Source organism: Aethalodelphis obliquidens, unplaced genomic scaffold (genome assembly GCF_003676395.1).
Source record: "Aethalodelphis obliquidens isolate GAN/ISIS:26980383/991018 unplaced genomic scaffold, ASM367639v1 scaffold4, whole genome shotgun sequence".
NCBI lineage: Eukaryota > Metazoa > Chordata > Mammalia > Artiodactyla > Delphinidae > Aethalodelphis > Aethalodelphis obliquidens.
In genome coordinates, this window is record NW_020837948.1 from 24,817,618 (window position 1) to 24,839,897 (window position 22,280).

The window sequence follows — 22,280 nt, forward strand, 5'->3', positions numbered from 1 at the left end:
AGACAGAAATTCCGTAGCTCCCTTAAATTCCTGTGGAGCTGAAGCAAAGGTGTTCCTGTGAGTCCAAAACAAAAGACTCCTATTATCACCTCAGGGCTCTATTTTCTTAAGTCACATCTCTCTTTAGGAGTCTCATACTATTTACAATAGCTCCAGTTAAATTTGTACTTATCCTCTAAGCAATGAGCTGCCTGCCTTTGGCGTCTAGAAGGATTCAAAGTGAACCTTTTGGCTTCTTTCAGTTTTATACCATACACATCGCCATCAGCTCTGCTACAAGACCAAGAGATTGTGTCTTATTTGAGGTGACGTACTATAGTCATGTAGGTGTCTCTAGAAATATGCCCGTCACCTTAACGTCTCTTGGTTTCTTAGTGATATTACCTTGGAATTTCAGCCCATTTCCTCAGGAAGTGCTATTAACAGTACAGGATGCAGCATTTAGTCTAATGAGCAGACAACAGTGTGGGTGTTTTAAGCCCAGGCTACATCTTGGCTGACTGCTTAAATTAAAAAGAATAAATGGACCCTATTTTTTCTTGCCTAAGGACCCCTCAATGGAAAGGCACTCCCCTGCCCCTGCAGGTGTTGACAATAATATACGGCAGGTAGTGAATATCATCTGACATGCTCCTCGCTTGCCCAGACCCTTTCCAAGGCTCTAGGAGGGTCTTAGCAATTTTGTATTGTAATTCTGTTTTTTTTTTTTCTTAAATGGGGCTTCCCCAATTATATAAACTTCAGGCTGTCCCCACAAAATCTTGATTTCCCCAGATATTATTTACATGAAGCCATACCTAGGACCATCCTTTCAGCAGCAGAACACCTGTCAGTCACTGCTAGATTGACCATGTCTAGGACAATAGCAATTGTTTCGAGTCTCACGCATTTCCACCAGCTTTTCTCCCCTGGTCTTTCTTTAAGGGCCTATTGTATCAAAGAGAAGGAAGGAAGTGACTAAGAAAAGGAAGCTATGCCTAAGTCATTGGAAAAGTGTATTTGTCAAATGACACAACCTTTTCCCAAAGTAGAAGTTTCAGGTGAGGCTAAGGACAGCATGAACTGAAGCACGAATCTTAGGAGTTGAATTCCTACTCTTCTGCCTATGGATTGTCCTTTGAGCTTTTACAGATTTTTCCCAGGATCCCCTATATTCCCAAACTCACTTAATTCATGGTCCATCTACCTCTCTGTTTCCTTTTTCCTCTGCGCCCCCAGAGATACGCATGCCTCATTTTCTGCATAGCTGGCTTCATTTCCATCTTTGGCACGTGAGAGTGTCTGTGATGGCTGCAGATAAATTACTTCTGTTTTCCTGGAGTCATTCCCATCCCTGCCTGTCTCAGACAGCTCCCTTCCAATGATTTTATTCTGTGTCATTCCCCTCAGCCACATAAGCTAGCAAAGCTAACAGAGACAGTGAACTTAGCCTTCTTGTCCATCCCCGCCATGGGAAATCATTTCCAATGGCATTGACTCTTTGCAGTGGAAAAGCAGGAAAGAATCTTGTTCTTTGTGGTCTCAAGCCCACAGTGGCAGAGGCTGACTTACTATGAAACTTCCAGCTTCAGGCAAAGAGGGGAAAGAGTGCAGGGCACGTGTAAACTACAGGAATGCCCACATGTGCACACGCATTGAAACATGCCTTAGGTTTTCACAGTGATCGATATGCACATGGGTACAAGCCCCAGTTTCAAGCTCTTTCTACATATTGGATATGCTCTTGTGAGGGAGCCCCCCTTTTCTTTCTTTGACATTCAGTTAAACTAAAAGCAAAAACGGCCATCTGTACTGCCTTTGATACAGTAGATTGCTAAAAGCTGTTCCCTGTCAGACCTCTTCTTTCAGCCTTGGCAGGGAGACACATACACATATGACACTTCTCTCATCCACATATGAGACACAGATTTCTACAGGGTCATAGGTCTTCTATAAAACCATCAGGCTAAATACTAAATGCTTCCCAGTGACTGGCTTGCCTTCTATGGCCATAGCAGAAAGGAAGGGCTTCATTTTGCTTTCAGGTTTTCTGGTTTGTGTGTTTGTGCATTTTGTTTTTGCCGCTGAGGGCACCAAACCTTCTCTCTGATCCTCACTTGTGTTTCACATTTTTCATTAACACTTGCATTTAAGCAGCTCATTCTAATTCTTTCCGTTGTTCCTGTTCTGCGTGAACTATCTGCTGGCAGTTGCCATGCCAACCCCAAATCCTGGGGTCCTGCTGCTAGATCACAAGCTGCCATTAGCATATTTTTATTAGCACCTGATTGCCCTCCAAAGACCTTCCAGTTGCTGAACGCCATTAGCTCAGAGTGTCACGAGATTTGACTGCATATTTACAGACTGGATCAGGAAGAGAACAGGCTGAACTGCACAGCCCTTCTCCAGGCTTAGTTTCCATAAGTGCCAGGTTGGTTCCCTGGGTCTCTTCCACAGGGAAGATCATCACAATTGTGTGGTCCTTGCAGGTATCAGTTCTTGCTTCCTGGAGGTGACTTACAATAATGTGGATGCCAGCATGACCCTCAAGCTGGTGGAAGACTTCTCTCACCTGTATTGCAAAATAGGCTGCTCTCCACTGTCTAGGGACACGGGCAGGGGGGATGATGCTACCATCTTGCTCTTTCTAACTTTCACCGAACAGAATGGAGCAGGCAATACCGATCAGAAGTCAGTTTCTCTTCAAAAAAGAGTTAGGGAGCAGAGAGTGAATGAGAAGTGTTTCGATAATTAAGAGTTAAGAAGGCAGATTATTTCAAGGTATGTCCTTAAGAGCTTTTGAAATTAAGTTGCTTTGAAGTTCTGAAGACTCTCAGCAAGCCAGTGAGCTAGGTCAGAGAATGTTGACACCTAAAGTGAAGACAAGAGGAAGTTTAAAACTGCTACTAAAATCTGAAGAAAGCAAAAAGAGTTAGGCTTAACTGTAGGTAAAAACAATTTAGAGAAAAGGGACCTTGCAAACTCAGATGCTTATGGAGACAAGACAGATAAGGCAAATGGATGAAGTGAGATGCTTGGAAGATGATGGAAGGCAAAGGGTCCTCAGTTTCCGTGCTGTAAAAACACGAGTGACAGAAGGACTGGAGCGATCGGAGTGCTGACTCTATCCGGAGTGAGCGTCCCTCCTACAGGTAATCAGGAGGGCCCAGTGCTGCCAGATCTTCAGAGAGCTGAAGCAAAGTTAGAAATATATATCTTTGAGGAAAGTTCCAAATTTTAAAATACTGAGCATATAATAATTTGACTTGATTAAAACATTGGGCCACCCAACACTGTGTAGGGCAAAAAAAACCCATTTCTTGTGTTGAATATTGTCCACAAGCTGCCAGTTTGCAACCCATTCTAAAAGGAAGCCACGCTTAATCCTAGAACTAAGATATCATTAAAATAAAAATCCAAATTCCTAACTAAGTAACTGTATTTTGATAGAAAGCACGCTAGATGAGGTCGTATGTTGATCTGTATCCCCGGGTAAATTTTCACAAGCTTTAATATTTGGTTCGTATAATCAAGCAATGCTAGAAGAATGGGAAGTTCAATGATCAGTACAAAAGCTCAAAAGATAAGACCAAACAAATCATGCTTGGCTGGTAACATCATAGAAGGCTTCAAGGAAGAGGCAGGACTTTCACTGTCCTTCAAGGATGGTTGGATTTGGAAAAACAGAGATGAGAGGGGAAATTTCTTGGGTAGAAGGCACAGTGGAACCACAAGTCCAAAGGAAGAAATGATAAGATGCTTTATTCTCCATTGTGCAGACTGAAACATCACAGAGGCAATGCTGGGCTAAATAAATAGTAAAACAAAATGAAGAAAAACATTACTGCTCACTTACAGTCCTTAACTTCACATATTAGGTCTGAGAGGCGTGAAAAACTGAATTTATCTTGGGAATGCAGACTCCGGTATTTGAATGTGTCTGCCTGGAAAGCTGACAAACTGAAAGGCATTGCGTTAGTGCTCAGAGTATTTACTTAAATTATGTTCATGTGGATACAATTTCAATTTTCTTCAGAAGACTTGTATCTCTTCATTTTTTTATTACCACTATATACTGCCACTGTAATCACAAGCCTGGTTGTGAATTCCATTTGGAAGCCTGGGATCTCAAGCCTGGATTTTCTTCAAAGACTTAAAAGTTTACTTGCCCATCAAGGTCAGTTCTTTGACACTTGCCACCTGTGGTCCTCTAAGGGCTTGGTGGTTTCAACATTAATTTGATTAGTCGATAGACTAAATATTATGATAGTCTATCTGTTGATGGAGAATTTGGGTCTGTTAAGTATAACGACTCTGGCTTTCTCATATAACTTGATGACACATCTGTTTCTGCAGAGCTGCTTCCTACAGCCTTCTCAGGCAAAGTCAGATGCGGGAGGGATGGTGAAGTTAGTTCATCCCCAATCAGGCTATCCTGGAGAAAAGTCTGCAAGGGTGGGAGGGGGCCTGGAAGGGTGCCAACAGGGGCTTGCATAGGACTAGCAGGAGGAAGAAAGCTGATTAAAAGTCCAGTTAAGTCAAGTCAAAAGAATAATAAATCAAAAAGGTCATCAGGCTAGAGGAGCTGAGTGGGACATGAGCCAAAGGATCAAAGTGAGGGTCAGAAACAGGATGACTGGAAACAAAGCCAATTCAGGAACTCACCCTGGGAAAGCTGAGACAATGCTCTGGCATACCGTAGGCACAGATGGGTGAGCCCAGCTGGACAGGACCTGTGTTATGACAGTACCAGAGCCTGGATGGAACCTCCGAACCTGATGGGAAGAAAACAATGTTGAGAGACAATTCTGCAAGCACTAGTTTTGGAGCATTGTTTCCCTAGCCTGTTGAACGAAAGATTTGCACTGACCATCTCTCATGTCCGTGTGAATGACAATGTTCTCTGATGCCATCTGGCTAAAGTACCGTCAGGCTCAGGCCCCTCCTGCAACCAGCCAGTCCTCCCTCAGCCTTTGCAAATCTGTCTCTGGTGAACATGCCAATCATCAGCACTGATCCACTTGAAGGTAACATCTGAGGAGAGCAAATAGCCGGAGCAGAGCCCCAGAACACCCATCCTTCCTCGGCAGGGGAAGGTACCTCAGTTAGCACCTCCTGCAGGAATGAAACGCCTGTAGAGACTGCCTTTCCATATGCCCCAAGATCAGGCCCTAGAATCTGGAGAAATGCTTGTAATGGGAATGTGCCATCCTATAAATTCAAGTACACAGATCAGGCTGAAAGAAAGCAAGGAAAGTGCATGCCAAGTTTGCCTGCGGTCACATAAGCGAGCCTTAGCTGTTTCCTGAAGATAGGAGCTGGAAGTCTCCTGGGTAAAGCTGACTGAGCTCACACATTTCACCCTTGGCCTACTTTATTTATCTTGAAACCACTGAAGCATTCAGTCTAGACCATACAGTATTTCCAGTATCTCCTGTTACTTCTTTCCCAAGCATCTGGTTTTTCTCAGGCCCCACATGACTCACCCTACATGGCCTCGTGCTGGGATCGAAGAACTCCTGCGGAATGTCCTGCCCATGCTTGGGTCACTGCAGACAACTGCTGAAGTCCGGGGTCTGTCCTGCAAGGTGACCTGTCAAACAGTACAAACCTGAGTTTTCTTTCTGGACAGCGAGTTTGGGGCCTTTGACTAGGACTTTATACTGGACTTCCGAATTCGGGGAAGGGAGCAGCCAGGGAGCTCCTGCCCTGGGAAATCTGCCTCAGGCCTGGCATCTGGGAACTTCTTGAGAAAGAAGCCCTGAAACTCCTTGGGAGGTCTCAGCTCCCATACAAATTGGCTTTCACATCGTTCATGTCCGTTGTGTCACAGTGTTTGTTATTTTAGTTTTTCTTCACTTCTACAATGTTTAAAACCCCACCCATCAACAAGTGTGAGTAGCTGCCACATAGCTGTGCTAAGCTAACTGCTTTGGTGAAGGCTTCCCATCTCAAGAGGTGAGATAATAAAAATAATTCATAAAAGGGAACACTGAGTAACACAAGGCTGTGTGTCATGAAGGTATTCACGTGAGTGGCAGACAAGTTCTGTAAAGATGGAGCCTAAAGGGAGAGCAGTGGATGCTTCCGAGTAGAAATAGATTTATAGTAGGCTTTGTAGGATGGGTAGAAATTGAATGGTGGATGGATACTAAAGGCTTTAATGCAAGAAAAATTATCTGAATTTATTCAGATAGATAGAAATAGTGAACTAAGTAAAGCATAGGACAACAGACCAGATTGGGTTGATTTATCATTTTGTCTCATTATCTTGTATTACCTTTTTTATATGATGCAAGATAAGGAATTTGATTTCTATTTGATACAGATTCAGATAATCCCTAGGTATTTACTTACATCCGCCCTTTGGGTTTAAGGATGACACTCCCAGTTCTCATAAACTTTGGCCAAAACACCATATGCTCCTTCAATATCATCATTTTCTTTCAGCCAACAATTTTATGCTATTATGCTGAATATTGTCTATTTGGGATCAGATCCATTTCCACCCCAGGCTTCGTGCAGTCCTTGACATACCACTTCCATATAACATTTGCTTCTCTTGCCTTATGAATGGTCAAGTCAGATAAGTTCCTATTTGTCAATATTTACAAATAGTTATGAATATGTAATTCATATCCATCTTGGGTTTCAGAAGGTCTTAATGTCCTTCTATTATTTATTCTATTTCAAACTAAGAAACAATTAACAGCCAATAACTGACATCCAAAGGAGGTATACCAGCAGCCTCAGGAGACACTGAGGCCAGAAACAGGCTGGTTCTGTTGACTCCCTCAGGGAACTGTCAAGGGGTTGATGTCACTTCACTGTTGAAGACAGGTACCAGAAAAGATAGCCATGGTGGAAACAATGTGAACATTTGGAACCAGAGAATGCTTCACATGGGTAGTGATGTGCTTAATCAGAACTGCAAGTGATGGCCCAGTTAGTCATAGGGAAGTTGATGGCCTGCAGAGAATACACCCAAGCCTTTGCACTTGGACAGCCTACCCATAAAACATGTTCTGACCTGTGCCAGATGGCTCCCAGTTACAATCAAATCTTTATCTCACACAACTTTGGATGTTAGAAGGCTAACATCCAGTCATGGCCACAGGGAAAAGAAAGAGGAATTATGTTAATAAGGATGCTATAGCTTCAACATGCCCAGTGGGGCTGTTTCCAAAAACAGAGGAGGGTTTATAGCAAGGTGTTTGGAACTCACTTGTAGAGAGTGTGCACAGTGGAGCAGGATTTGGAGGATGTACAAGAGCCAGAAATTGTGGCCGACAAGTGAGCAGTTTTGTCTCTCATAAGCAAGACAAGTCCCATTGGGTATAATTTGTCCCTTGGCTGTGTTAGCAAATACTCCTAAAAGTGACAACAGCTGAATTATTGGGACATTTCTGGTACCCTTATTTTCACAGAAGAAGAAGCATTATCCTGTGATCAATGAACATGAAGTTCACTGGGTAAAATTTTTAAATGCTGGACCTGATTCTGGGAGTGAGATATAAACATTCTATCAGTGTATATCCTGTTCTATTGCATTAAGTGCTATATAAGGTCTAGAACAAGTGCACCCCTAAAGTGAGACATGTGTACCCCTGAGTGTCCTTCTGAGATGTAGCTTAGAGATTAGAAGGCTTTGGGAGAATGCTATAGGGTAGAGTTCTGACTGGATGAGTGATACTGCCTTCTTGATTTGACTGCCAAGGACCCTGGGGAATAAGTAGTAAAGAGTATAAGAAGCAGAGATTGGTTCAAGATGGCGGAGTAGAAGGACATGCGCTCACTCCCTCTTGTGAGAGCACCAGAGTCACAACTAACTGCTGAACAATCATCGACAAGAAGACACTGAAACTCACCAAAAAAGATACCCCACATCCAAAAACAAAGGAGAAGCCACAATGAGATGGTAGGAGGGGTGAAATCACAAATCAAATCCCATAACTGCTGGGTGGGTGACTCACAAACTGAAGAACACTTATACTACAGAAGCCCACTCACTGGAGGGAAGGTTCTGAGCCCTATGTCAGGCTTCCCAACCTGGGGATCTGGCAATGGCAGGAGGAATTCCTAGAGAATCAGACTTTGAAGGCTAGCACAATTTGGTTGCAGGACTTTGACAGGACTGGGGGAAACAGAGACTGCACTCTTGGAGAGCACACACAAAGTACTGTGCACATTGGGACCCAGGGGAAGGAGCAGTGACCCCATAAAAGACTGAACCAGACCTACCTCTAGTGTTGGAGGGTCTCCTGCAGAGGCAGGGGGTAGCTGTGGCTCACTGTGAGGACAAGGACACTGGCACCAGAAGTTCTGGGAAGTACTCCTTGGTGTGAGCCCTCCTGTATTCTGCCATTAGCCCCATCAAAGAGCCAGATAGGCTCCAGTGTTGGGTTACCTCAGGCCAAATAACCAAGAGGGAGGGAACCATGCCCCACCATCAGCAGACAAGCAGATTAAAGTTTCACTGAGCTCTGCACACCAGAGTAACATGCATGTCTACCCACCACCAGTCCCTCCCATCAGGAAACTTGCACACGCCTCTTAGATAGCCTCATCCACCAGAGGGAAGAGAGCAGAAGCAAAAACCACAATCCTGCAGTCTGTGGAACAAAAGCCACATAAACAGAAATATAGACAAGATGAAAAGGCAGAGGGCTATGTATCAGATGAAGGAAAAAGATTAAACCCCAGAAAAACAACTAAATAAAGATAGGCAACCTTCCAAAAAAAGAATTCAGAAAGATAGTGAAGATGATCCAGGACCTCGGAAAAAGAATGGAGGCAAAGTTCGAGAAGATGCAGCAAATGTTTAACAAAGACCTAGAAGAATTAAAGAACAAAAAAACAGAGATGAACAATACAATAACTGAAATGAAAAATACACTAGAAGGAATCAATAGCACAATAACTGAGGCAGAAGAACGGATAAGTGACCTGGAAGACAGAATGGTGGAATTCACTGCCACGGAACAGAATGAAGAAAAAAGAATGAAAAGAAATGAAGACAGTCTAAGAGACCTCTGGGACAACATTAAACGCAACAACATTCGCATTATAGGGGTCCCAGAAGGAGAAGAGAGAGAGAAAGGACCCAAGAAAATATTTGAAGAGATTGTAGTCGAAAACTTCCCTAACATGGGAAAGGAAATAGCCACCCAAGTCCAGGAAGTGCAGAGAGTCCCACACAGGATAAACCCAAGGAAAAACATGCCGAGACACATAGTAATCAAATTGACAAAAATTAAAGACAAAGAAAAATTATTGAAAGCAACAAGGGAAAAATGACAAATAACATACAAGGGAACTTCCATAAGGTTAACAGCTGATTTCTCAGCAGAAACTCTACAAGCCAGAATGGAGTGGCACGATATATTTAAAGTAATGAAAAGGAAGAGCCTACAACCAAGATTACTCTACCCAGCAAAGATCTCATTCAGATTCGACAGAGAAATCAAAAGCTTTACAGACAAGCAAAAGCTAAGAGAATTCAGCACCACCAAACCAGCTCTACAACAAAAGCTAAAGGAACTTTCTCTAAGTGGGAAACACAAGAGAAGAAAAGGACCTACAAAAACAAACTCATAACAATGAAGAAAATGGTAATAGGAGCATACATATCGATGATTACCTTAAACGTGAATGGATTAAGTGCTCCAGCCAAAAGATACAGGCTCACTGAATGGATAAAAGACAAGACCCATATATATGCTGTCTACAAGAGACCCAATTCAGACCTAGGGACACATACAGAGTGAAAGTGAGGGAATGGAAAAAGATATCCCATGTCAATAGAAATCAAAAGAAAGCTGGAGTAGCAATACTCATATCAGATAAAATAGACTTTAAAATAAAGAATGTTACAAGAGACAAGGAAGGACACTACATAATGATCAAGGGATCAATCCAAGAAAAATATATAACAATTATAAACATATATGCACCCAACATAGGAGCACCTCAATACATAAGGTAACAGCTATAAAAGAGGAATTTGACAGTAACACAATAATAGTGGGGGACATTAACACCTCACTTAAACCAATGGACAGGTCATCCAAACAGAAAATTAATAAGAAAACACAAGCTTTAAATGACACAATAGACCGGATAGATTTAATTGATATTTATAGGACATTCCAACCAAAAACAGCAGATTACACTTTCTACTCAAGGGCATATGGAATATTCTCCAGGATAGATCACATCTTGGGTCACAAATCAAGCCTCAGTAAATTTAAGAAAATTGAAATAAAGCATCTCTTCTGACCACAATGCTATGAGATTAGAAATCAGTTACAGGGAAAAAAAAATAAAAAACACAAACACATTGGAGGTTAAAGAATACATTACTAAATAACCAAGAGATCACTGAAGAAATCAAAGAGGAAATCAAAAAATACTTAGAGACAAATGACAATGAAAACATGATGATCCAAAACCTATGGGATGCAGCAAAAGCAGTTATAAGAGGGAAGTTTATAGCAATACAATCCTACCTCAAGAAACAAGAAAAATCTGAAGTAAACAACCTAACCTCACACCTAAAGCAATTAGAGAAAGAAGAACCAAAAAAAACCCCAAAGTTAGCAGAAGGAAAGAAATCATAAAGATCAGATCAGAAATAAATGAAAAGACATGAAGGAAATGATAGCAAAGATCAATAAAACTAAAAGCTGGTTCTTTGAGAAGATAAACAAAGTTGATAAACCGTTAGCCAGACTCATCAAGAAAAAAAGGAAGAAGACTCAAATCAATAAAATTAGAAATGAAAAAGAAGTTACAACAGACACCACAGAAATACAAAACATCCTAAGAGACTATGACAAATAATTCAATTCCAATAAAATGGACAACCTGGAAGAAATGGACAAATTCTTAGAAAGGTATCACCTTCAAGACTGAACCAGGAAGAAGTAGAAAATGTAAACAGACCAATCACAAGCAATGAGATTGAAACTGTGATTAAAAATCTTCCAACAAGCAAAATTCCAGGACCAAAAGGCTTCACAGGTGAATTCTATCAAACATTTAGAGAAGAGCTAATACCCATCCTTCTCAAACTCTTCAAAAAATTGCACAGGAAGGAACACTCCCAAACTCATTCTATGAGGCCACCATCACCCTGATAACAAAAGCAGACAAAGATACTACAAAAAAAGAAAATTACAGACCAATATCACTGATGAATATAGATGCAAAAACCCTCAACAAAATACTAGCAAACAGAATCCAACAGCACATTAAAAGGATCATATACCATGATCAACTGGGATTTATCCCAGGGATGCAAGGATTCTTCAATTTATGCAAATCAATCAATGTGATACACCATATTAAGAAACTGAAGAAGAAAAAAACATATGATCATCTCAATATGTGCAGAAAAAGCTTTGGACAAAATTCAACACCCATTTATGATAAAAACTCTCCAGAAAGTGGGCATAGAGGGAACCTACCTCAACATAATAAATGCCATATACAACAAACCCACAGCAAACATCATTCTCAATGGTGAAAACCTGAAAGCATTTCCTCTAAAATCAGGAACAAGACAAGGATGTCCACTCTCGCCACTATCATTCAACAAAGTTTTGGAAGTCCTAGCCACAGCAATCAGAAAAGAAAAAGAAATAAAAGGAATACAAATTGGAAAAGAAGAAGTAAAACTGTCACTGTTTGCAGATGACATGATACTATACATAGAGAATCCTAAAGATGCCACCAGAAAACCACTAGAGCTAATCAATGAATTTGGTAAAATTGCAGGATACAAAATTAATGTACAGAAATCTCTTGCATTCCTATACAGTAATGATGAAAACTCTGAAAGAGAAATTAAGGAAACACTCTCATTTACCATTGCAACAAAAAAAATAAAATACCTAGAAATAAACCTACCTAGGGAGACAAAAGACCTGTATGCAGAAAACTATAAGACACTGGTGAAAGAAGTTAAAGATGATACAAACAGATGGAGAGATATACCATGTTCTTGGATTGGAAGAATCAATATTGTGAAAATGGCTATACTATCCAAAGCAATCTACAGATTCAATGCAATCCCCATCAAATTACCAATGGTATTTTTTACAGAACTAAAACAAAAAATCTTAAAATTTGTATGGCGACACAAAAAACCCCAAATAGCAAAAGCAGTCTTGAGGGAAAAAAACGGAGCTGGAGGAATCAGACTCCCTGACTTCAGACTATAGTACAACGACACAGTAATCAAGACAATATGATACTGGCACAAAATCAGAAATATAGATCAATGGAACAGAATGGAAAGCCCAGAGATAAACCCACACACCTATGGTCAACTAATCTATGACAAAGGAGGCAAAAATATACAATGGAGAAAAGACAATCTCTTCAATAAGTGGTGCTGGGAAAACTGGACAGCTACATGTAAAAGAATGAAATTAGAACACTCCCTAACACCATACACAAAAATAAACTCCAAATGGATTAGAGACCTAAATGTAAGACCGGACACTATAAAACTCTTAGAGAAAAACATAGGAAGAACACTCTTTGACATAAATCACAGCAAGATCTTTTTTGATCCACCTCCTAGAGTAATGGAAATAAAAACAAAAATAAACAAATGGGACCTAATGAAACTTCAAAGCTTTTGCACAGCAAAGGAAACCATAAACAAGATGAAAAGACAACCCTCAGAATGGGAGAAGATATTTGCAAATGAAGCAACTGACAAAGGACTAATCTCCAGAATATACAAGCCAGCTCATGCAGCTCAATATCAAAAAAAAAGAACAACCCAAACCAAAAATGCACAGAAGACCTAAATAGACATTTCTCCAGAGAAGATATACAGATTGCCAACAAACACATGAAAGGATGCTCAACGTCACTAATCATTAAAGAAATGCAAATCAAAACTACAATGAGGTATCACCTTACACCGGTCAGAATGGCCATCATCAAAAAAATCTACAAACAATAATTGCTGTAGAGGGTGTGGAGAAAAGGGAACCCTCTTGCACTGTTGGTGGGAATGTAAATTGATACAGTCAGTATGGAGAACAGTATGGAGGTTCCTTAAAAAAACTAAAAATAGAACTACCATATGGCCCAGCAATCCCACTACTGGGCATATACCCTGAGAAAACCATAATTCAAAAAGAGTCATGTACCACAATGTTCATTGCAGCTCTATTTACAATAGCCCGGAGATGGAAACAACCTAAGTGTCCATCAACAGATGAATGGATAAAGAAGATGTGGCACATATATACAATGGAATATTACTCAGCCATAAAAAGAAACGAAATTGAGCTATTTGTAATGAGGTGGATGGATCTAGAGACTGTCATACAGAGTGAAGTAAGTCAGAAAGAGAAAAACAAATACTGTATATTAACTCATATATGTGGAACCTAGAAAAATGGTACAGATGAACCAGTTTTCAGGGCAGAAATAGAGATACAGATGTAGAGAATAAACATATGGACACCTAGGGGGGAAAGTGGCCGGGGGTGGTGGTGGTAGTGTGATGAATTGGGAGATTGGGATTGACATATACACACGAATACGTATAAAATGGTTAACTAATAAGAACCTACTGTATTAAAAAATGAAATAAAATTCAAAAAAGAAAAAGAGAGTATAAGAAGCAAAGTGTGGGCTTCCCTGGTGGCACAGTGGTTGAGAGTCCGCCTGCCAATGCAGGGGACATGGGTTCGTGCCCCGGTCCGGGAAGATCCCACATGCCACGGAGCGGCTAGGCCCGTGAGCCATGGCCGCTGAGCCTGCACATCGGGAGCCTGTGCTCTGCAACGGGAGAGGCCACAACAGTGAGAGGCCTGCGTACCGCAAAAAAAAAAAAAAAAAGGCAAAGTGTACTTGATTAACCACATCAATAAATTTGTTTTGAGTCCCGATACATCTCGAGCCCTGTGATGCGCACTAAAGATATGGAGATGAATGGTCCTTGCTCTCAAGAGCTTACAGAATAACAGAGTAGAGAGATGACAATGCAGACGAGTAATTGTTTTGATAGATATATATATGGGACTAGACAGAAACACTTAGGAGAGTACTCTCCTAGGATATTTGTATGGATAGCAAGTGGGGGTGATCACATCATAGGAGTTAAACCCACGGATAATTGTCTTTCTACACCTTTTGTCTCTGTCCTCTAGGGCAGGGATTGGCAAACCACGACCCCCAGGCCTAATCTGGCCCCCCTCTGGTGTTTGTAAATAAAGGTTTATTGGAACACAGCTATATACACTCATGTACATATTGTGTATGGCAGTTTCAGGGCTACAGTGGCTGACATGCATAGTTTCAACAGAGACCATATGGCCTGGTTATAGAAAAACTCTGCCAACCTCTACTCCAGGCTATGGTCCTTGTCCACCTGACTGAAGCTGGCTGGCTAGTACCAATCTACAATCCAGTATATAGAAAGAAGGAAAAGAGAAAGAAGGGTGAAACAATTTGTTTTAAGGATGTGACCCAGAAGTTAACTTCTGTTCACTTCTCCCTGGCTAGAATTTAGTTACATGTTTTGTAAGGAATTCCCAGACTTCTTCCAGTTTCAGTGATACACAAGTACTCACAGGACTCAGCATACAATTAAATTCATGGCCAAGATTTACTGTAAGAAAAGGATACAAAGAAAAATCAGCAAAAGGAAAAGGCCCATTGAGTGAAGTACGGAGGAAACCAGCTGCAAGCTTCCGAAAGTACTTTCCCAGTCTAGTCACATAGGATGTACTTAATTCCTCCACGAACAAACTGTGGTTAACATGTATGAAGTGCTCTGTGCCAGGAAAGCTCCTTAGAGACTCGGTACCAGGGGGTTTTATTGGAGCTGGTCATGTCACTCTCTACTTGAGAATGTACCAAAATTCCAGATCCCCAGAAGAAAAGCAAGAGGTCACCATAAACTATATATTTATATACAGTTTAAGCATAGTAACCCACTCCTATCAGGGACTGGTGGGAACCCTCCTGAAATTCGAGTTCCCAGATGACAGCCAAAGGTCAGCCTTGCAAGCAGGGCTTCCTAAGGATAGAAATCTCAGGCCCACAATAATAACCCTTTACTGCACACATGCCTACACTCGGCTGCAATGGAAGCTGGGGAATGTAGCCCAGCTAAACTTGGGAGGTTTGATGATTCAAAGAAAAATTAAGAATGATACTGTGAATAATGAGTAATCTCTGCCACACAAGGGAAGGAAAAGGAACAGGGTAGGGTTTCTTAATCCTGGAACTATTGACATTTGGGGCTGGGTTATATTTTGTGGTGGGAGACTGTGCTGTACATGCCAGTAGCACTCCTCTCAGGCCTGACGATCAACAATGTCTCCAGATGTTGCCTAATGTGTTCTGGGGGGGGCGGTGGTCACAGATGCCCCACTTGAGATCCAAGCTAGGGTGTAAAGGCTAGAGAGAAACTACAAGTAGTTTGTTACAGTTTCAGTATCAAGTGAGAGTTGAAGAGTGGCAGGAAATCAGGTGAAGGCACAAGGGTGGGGTCAGATTATAAAGCAGGTTGTGTGCCATGATAAGGGGTTTGGATTTTAAAAAAGCATTTAAAGATATGAGGAGGTACTGAAAGATAGTTAAGCCCAAGGATCCTATTTGTATTTTTCAGAAAGCCGGTTTGACCTACAATTGGAGAATTAATTGAAAGGCAATAGTCTGGAGTCAGAAAGACTAATTAGAAGGATATGTCGCTTATTCAGGTAAGAAATTTTGAGGAACAAAATAAAGATATGGATGTTGAGAATAAAAAATGAAGGAATTGAGAAATATCATATACTATCAAATATCATATAAGAAAAAAGAGGGCTTGGTGATTGGTTCAGGTGGGGATGTCTCCCAGGGTTTAGCTTTGGGCATCTGGGCAAGTAGGCTACCGTTCACTGAGGTAACAAAGTCAAAAGAAGGAGCATAATATAAGAGGGAAAGGGATCAGATCAGTTTTTGACTTGCTGAGTTTGAAGTGACTGTTGGATTTCCAACAGGAGATTGTTGATATGAGATGAATAATTTGATGTGCTGGACACTTGGTGTAAGTGGGCAGGGGGAGCTGAAACCTGCACATACAATCAACTACTGTCCATATTTGTTTCTTTACTGAATTTTTAAAACCCAATAGCTTAGTTTCAAATGTGTATAAAACAACTGTTCTATCAAGCTTTTTAGGTGGAGAGGGTGGTTCCCTCATTCACTGTTTATTCAGATGGGTCTTAAATTATGGCAAATTACCAGCTACCCAAACATTTTCATGTCTTCCTGGACTAAGTGTCATTTCTTGGCCACAATGACTATTTTGGCTTTAGTAACTTTTTTAGGATCTACTGGCATTCAATGCCCTCAAGTAGAAACAATCTTTGCAGGAACTAAAGTACAAAAACTTAGGTAATACTACGTATTCTGTATCTAAGTAGATACAGAAACTACTATTTTGGAGTTAAAATGACTTAAGCAGATGACATTTCATGCTGGTGACTACAGTTTCCCTGTCTGTAGTAGAAGGTATCCTGTGTCTAGCAGAGTAGTTAAATTTGCATCCTGTCAGGCAGGACACGCATCATGTGATGGAATTAGTTGGAGATGAGTTACTTTAATTAGTAATCAAGGCACAAGATGCTAAACCAAAGAGCGCTGATTCTGAGCCCTGCATACCTCAGTCCATAATTATAAGGGAAAGTGCTTGTATACATTCCTTACCAAGTTTGATATGAGAGTAAACAGTGGGATAAAATTCAGTATCTAGTCCTTAATGACTCGAACGCAGATGTTGCCGTTGACAGGAAGAGATATGTTGAGTGTTGTTTCTTCATTTGCTTAGCAAGATTTGACATGTGGTGAGCCAGAATAGAAATTTGAAAAGTTGATTCAAGATGTGTTGAGGGAACTTTGGGTGAAAGAAGTGATAAAAGAAGCAGGTCTGGATATACAACATTATGCTGCAGATGGAAACTTTAAAAAAAAAAAAAACAACCATCCAAGGATTGCCTGTTTTGATAAGCTGGTTGGTAAATTCAGTTACTCTTAGGAAAGAATTTTTAAAATACATAAAATACACAGTAAGGATATCATAACTCTAAACAATGTCCATTGCCCATCTCTTTGCATTTGTTTACATAGTGATCAGTGCTTACAGATGGCCCTGGAAGCTTGAGCTGGGGGAAATAAAATAAGGTGATGGAGTACAGGGTGGGGTTGTACACCACGTCCCCAAATGCCAAATCTTCCAAGTCCTTTTGATCCATATTGACTGTGCTTTTCAATGCTGGCAAAGGCTAAGGAATGTACCACAGATCAGCTAACAAGAAAGATGAGCAGATTCTATTAAGATAGGGGACATTGATATTGGTAGATCTCTTCTTTGATAAAAGAAAATAGCCACTCTTCACAATGTCTGCTGAATAATAATACGGCATGGCACCATTCCAAGCACTAGAGCTTTGTCTTTAATATTGCCCCATCTTAAGCATGAGCCAGTTGAATATCCTTGGACCACCCGTAAGAGCCAGGATTTAATATACTGCTGTAAGGTCCTCTTCTCCCACCAGCCATACTTGCTAATTCCTGAAGGCTTAGTCACTATTTTTGAATTGCCTACCAAGTTTTCCCCTTCCTTGTGACTGTGTTAACCTATTTTACTGTTGAAATTTTTGAGGACAGTGAATTTTGATGGCCCCTGGGATCAATCACCTCCCATTTAATGCATTAGGGTAGTATTCGAGCCAGTACTTCCCAAAGCCAGTGCTCTGGACCTCATGTCTCTAAAATCCATATCTCATGTTTCCATATCCCATTATCAAATTGGCCTACTGGCATTTTTAAAAAAGTATAAAGTCACTAAGCTACTAATAACTGTTGCTCTTGGAGAGGGTTATGCCTTTCCATATATACAGATCTTCCTCAGCTTACAATGGGGTTACATCCCAATAAACTCATCATAAGTTGAAAATACCATAAATCGAAAATACATTTAATACACCTAACCTACCGAACATCATAGCTTAGCCTAGCCTACCTTAAATGTGCTCAGAACACTTTTATTAGCCTGCAGTTGGGCAAAATCATCTAACACAAAACGTATCTTGTAACAAAGTGTTGAATATCTCATTTAATTTATTGAATACTGTACTGAAAGTGAAAACCAGAATATGGGTACAGAATGATTCTAAGTGTATCAGTTCTTGCCCCTCATGATCTCATGGTTGACGGAGCTGCCACTGCCCAGCATCATGAGAAGGTATCATCCCACTTATTGCTAGCCCATGAAAAGATCAAAATTCAAAGTACAGTTTCTACTGAATGTGTATCACTTTCACACTCTTGTTAAGTGTTGTAAAATCGTAAGTTGATCCATCATAAGATAGGACCATCTATATTGTCCTTCATTTGTTCCTACTATAACTATTTGTTAATCATCATTCTAGGCATTGGGAATGTATGGATTTTGTTAGTCAGAGTCCTGAAAGGAAAAGGAAGGCACGCTTAAGTTGGGTGATTTAAAGGAAGTATTATAAAGTGACTATTTACAAATTATCTGTTAGGTGGAGTTAAACACAGGGAAAGGACCAGGGATAGTGCAATTTCCTGGGGCTACTAGGACAGTAGTAAGGAATTCATCACCACCACTACAAAGAGGTGAAAGGAAGGAAACTGAGGCAGGGAGACCTGTGTGGAGAGAGCCAACTGATAAGAAGCTGTGACCTTCAGTTAAAGGAAGCCATCAGCCCTTGATGACCTTGCAGAAAGGGCATTGGGAAGAAATAAACATCTCAGACCACACTCTTCTCACATCCATCTACTTCTGGTGCCTTCCATCAATCAATCCTCCCAGGATACTGCTGATATTACCAATACAGATCTGCTTCTTAGGACCCAGTAGTGTGAGAATGCAGGGGAATGGATCTCAAGGAGCAAAGGAAGACACCGAACATGCTTTAGATGGATGAGACAGGGTTCCTTCCTAGGAGCCTGCAAGAGTGCTTCCCACACTTCAGCAGATGCAAGAATCACATGGAGGGCTTGTTAAATACAGATTCTTGGGCCCTACATACCACCACCGCCCAGCAATTCTGATTCAGTGGGTCTAGAGTGAGGTGGGGAAATTAGCATTTCTAACACACTCCTAGTGTTGCCTCTGCTGCTTTTCTACAGATCACATTTTGTGTGGCACTGGTCTGACATTTTGAGAAAGGACAATCCCAAACCCTAAGGAATGGAGGTCTAATAGTAGGAAATCAACTCTATTACAATAGTTGAAAAGATATTTTTGCCACTTTCTTAGCACACTATTGACAAGCCTGCTTTCAAGGCAAGCTGATCTCGACTAGAAGCCACCAAGGAAGAGAGTTTTGAATTTGCAAGTAAGAATGTAAGGATGGCCATGGGTTTAACTTTTCTCCTCCTAAATACATCTTCCTCTTTAAAGAAGCTATTGCTTCACTCAGAGGAGGCAGGAGACATTTCATTTCCAGTGGACCCAAAGGCTAACCTGTGGAGAGACACCGTTTTTACTATTGAAATATATACATATTATTAAATTTTTTAATTAAAAGAGAATGGAAGTCAGATGATTTCATTTTTTTTAATTTTCTGTAATAATTTTTTCTAAGTGAACTTCTAAACTAAAAAAGAAAAACAAACAACAAAACGGCTATAGTAAGCACACAGAAAAGCATGGGAACTTCTCTCCCAAATATTCTTGGATAAGAACCAAATTCCTTCTTATTTACTCTTTCTTTAGCATTATTCCATGAAGGTGATGTACAGTGTTAATCAGATGAGAGGAGCTGGCCTTTGGCTAGAGTAAGAGAGAATCAAAGTGTTTGAACTGAAACATCTGCTCAGATCAATCACTTTGTATGTGCATAAACTGATGTCTCACTTCAAATGGTCTTCTTATCTCCCATTAGCTACTCCTAATTCTGTCCTTTATCAGTCAAGCTTTTCATTCGAGTATATCAAACTCACTGTCCCACTTCTTTACCTATCATTCATTCATTGCCCATGGACTTCTGACTCCCAACTCTTCCAAAACTGCATTGGCAAAAGCTGACTTGGTTATTTGATCTCTCAGCAGCACTCAGTGCTGAGCGCTGCTCCATCATCTTGTTGGTTTCTGTGGCATTTTCCCTTTTGGGTGCCACCTACATCCCTGATGATTCCTTCTTATAACCCTAGTGAATCTGTTGTGTCATATTGCTCAGTCCCTACACAGAGGCTTTCCCAAAAATGTCCAGAGCAACAACTAAAAACCATTTAGCCTTAGATCCCTCTAAGAATATTAAAGGGAATCTAATTCAGCCACATTTTCCAAAGATTCCTATAACACAAGTTTTCTTAAACCTCACAGCTGGTTTGGAGTCTCTCAAACCAAAATCTCCAAAATTCTCTTCCTGAGCTTCAGAGATGAGACTCTTCTTCTTTATTCTCCCACACTCTTCTTCCATCCATCTCTTTATTATATACATTTATTTGCCCTTTCTGCCTCTGCTTTCCTTACTAATTTGGAAAGGGGAAGAAGCAAGAAATGAGGGGCCAAATACACATTTCTTCTTCAAGTATGGGTGAGAAGTAGAGGAAAAGTGATTAACCGGGGTGATGACTCACACATAAGTACTTTTTTTCCACTACACACTGATTCTCTTTCATTGACCCCTCTTGCTCTGCCTTCCCCTGAAATTCTGGCACCACACCAAGTTTCCATGATTGCATTGCCCTGCTGGTTTTTGGTTTTTTGTTTTTAATTAAAATTTACTTTTTTTAAAATATATTTATTGGAGTATAATTGCTTTACATTGCTGTGTTTGTTGCTGCTGTATAACCAAGTGAATAAGCTATATGTATACATATATCCACATATCCCCTCCCTCTTGAGCCTCCCTCCCACCCGCCGTATCCCACCCCTCTAGGTGGTCACAAAGCACCAAGCTGATCTCCCTGTGCTATGCGGCTGCTTCCCACTAGCTATCTATTTTACATTTGGCAGTGTATATATGTCCATGCCACTCTCTCACTTCGTCCCAGCTTACCCTTCCCTCTCCTTGTATCCTCAAGTCCATTCTCTACATCTGCGTCTTTATTCCTGTCCTACACCTAGGTTCTTCATGACATTTTTTTCTTTCTATTTCTTTTAGATTCCATATATATGTGTTAGCATACGGTATTTGTCTTTCTCTTTCTGACTTCCTTCACTCTGTATGACAGACTCTAGGTCTATCCACCTCATTACAAATAGTTCAATTTTGTTTCTTTATATGGCTGAGTAATATTCCATTGTATATACCTGCCACATCTTCTTTATCCATTCATCCAATGATAGGCACTTAGGTTGTTTCCATCTCCGGGCTATTGTAAATAGAGCTGCAATGAACATTTTGGTACATGACTCTTTTTGAATTTTGGTTTTCTCAGGGTATATGCCCAGTAGTGGGATTGCTGGGTCATATGGTAGTTCTATTGGTAGTTTTTTAAGGAACCTCCATACTGTTCTCCATAGTGGCTGAACCAATTCACATTCCCACCAGCAGTGCAAGAGTGTTCCCTTTTCTCCACACCCTCTGCGGCATTTATTGTTTCTAGATTTTTTGATGATGGCCATTCTGACTGGTGTGAGATGATATCTCATTGTAGTTTTAATTTGCATTTCTCTAATGATTAATGATGTTGAGCATTCTTTCATGTGTTTGTTGGCAGTCTGTATATCTTCTTTGGAGAAATGTCTATTTAGGTCTTCTGTCCATTTTTGGATTGGGTTGCTTGTTTTTTTGTTATTGAGCTGCATGAGCTCCTTGTAAATTTTGGAGATTAATCCTTTGTCAGTTGCTTCATTTGCAAAGATTTTCTCCCATTCTGAGGGTTGTCTTTTGGTCCTGTTTATGGTTTCCTTTGCTGTGCAAAAGCTTTGAAGTTTCATTAGGTCCCATTTGTTTATTTTTGTTTTTATTTCCATTACTCTAGGAGGTGGGTCAGAAAGGATCTTGCTGTAATTTATGTCATAGAGTGTTCTGCCTATGTTTTCCTCTAAGAGTTTGATAGTTTCTGGCCTTACATTTAGGTCTTTAATCCATTTTGAGTTTATTTTTGTGTATGGTGTTAGGAAGTGTTCTAATTTCATACTTTTACATGTATCTGTACAGTTTTCCCAGCACCACTTATTGAAGAGGCTGTCCTTTCTCCACTGTACATTCCTGCCACCTTTATCAAAGATAAGGTGTCCGTATGTGCATGGGTTTATCTCTGGGCTTTCTATCCTGTTCCATTGATCTATCTTTCTGTTT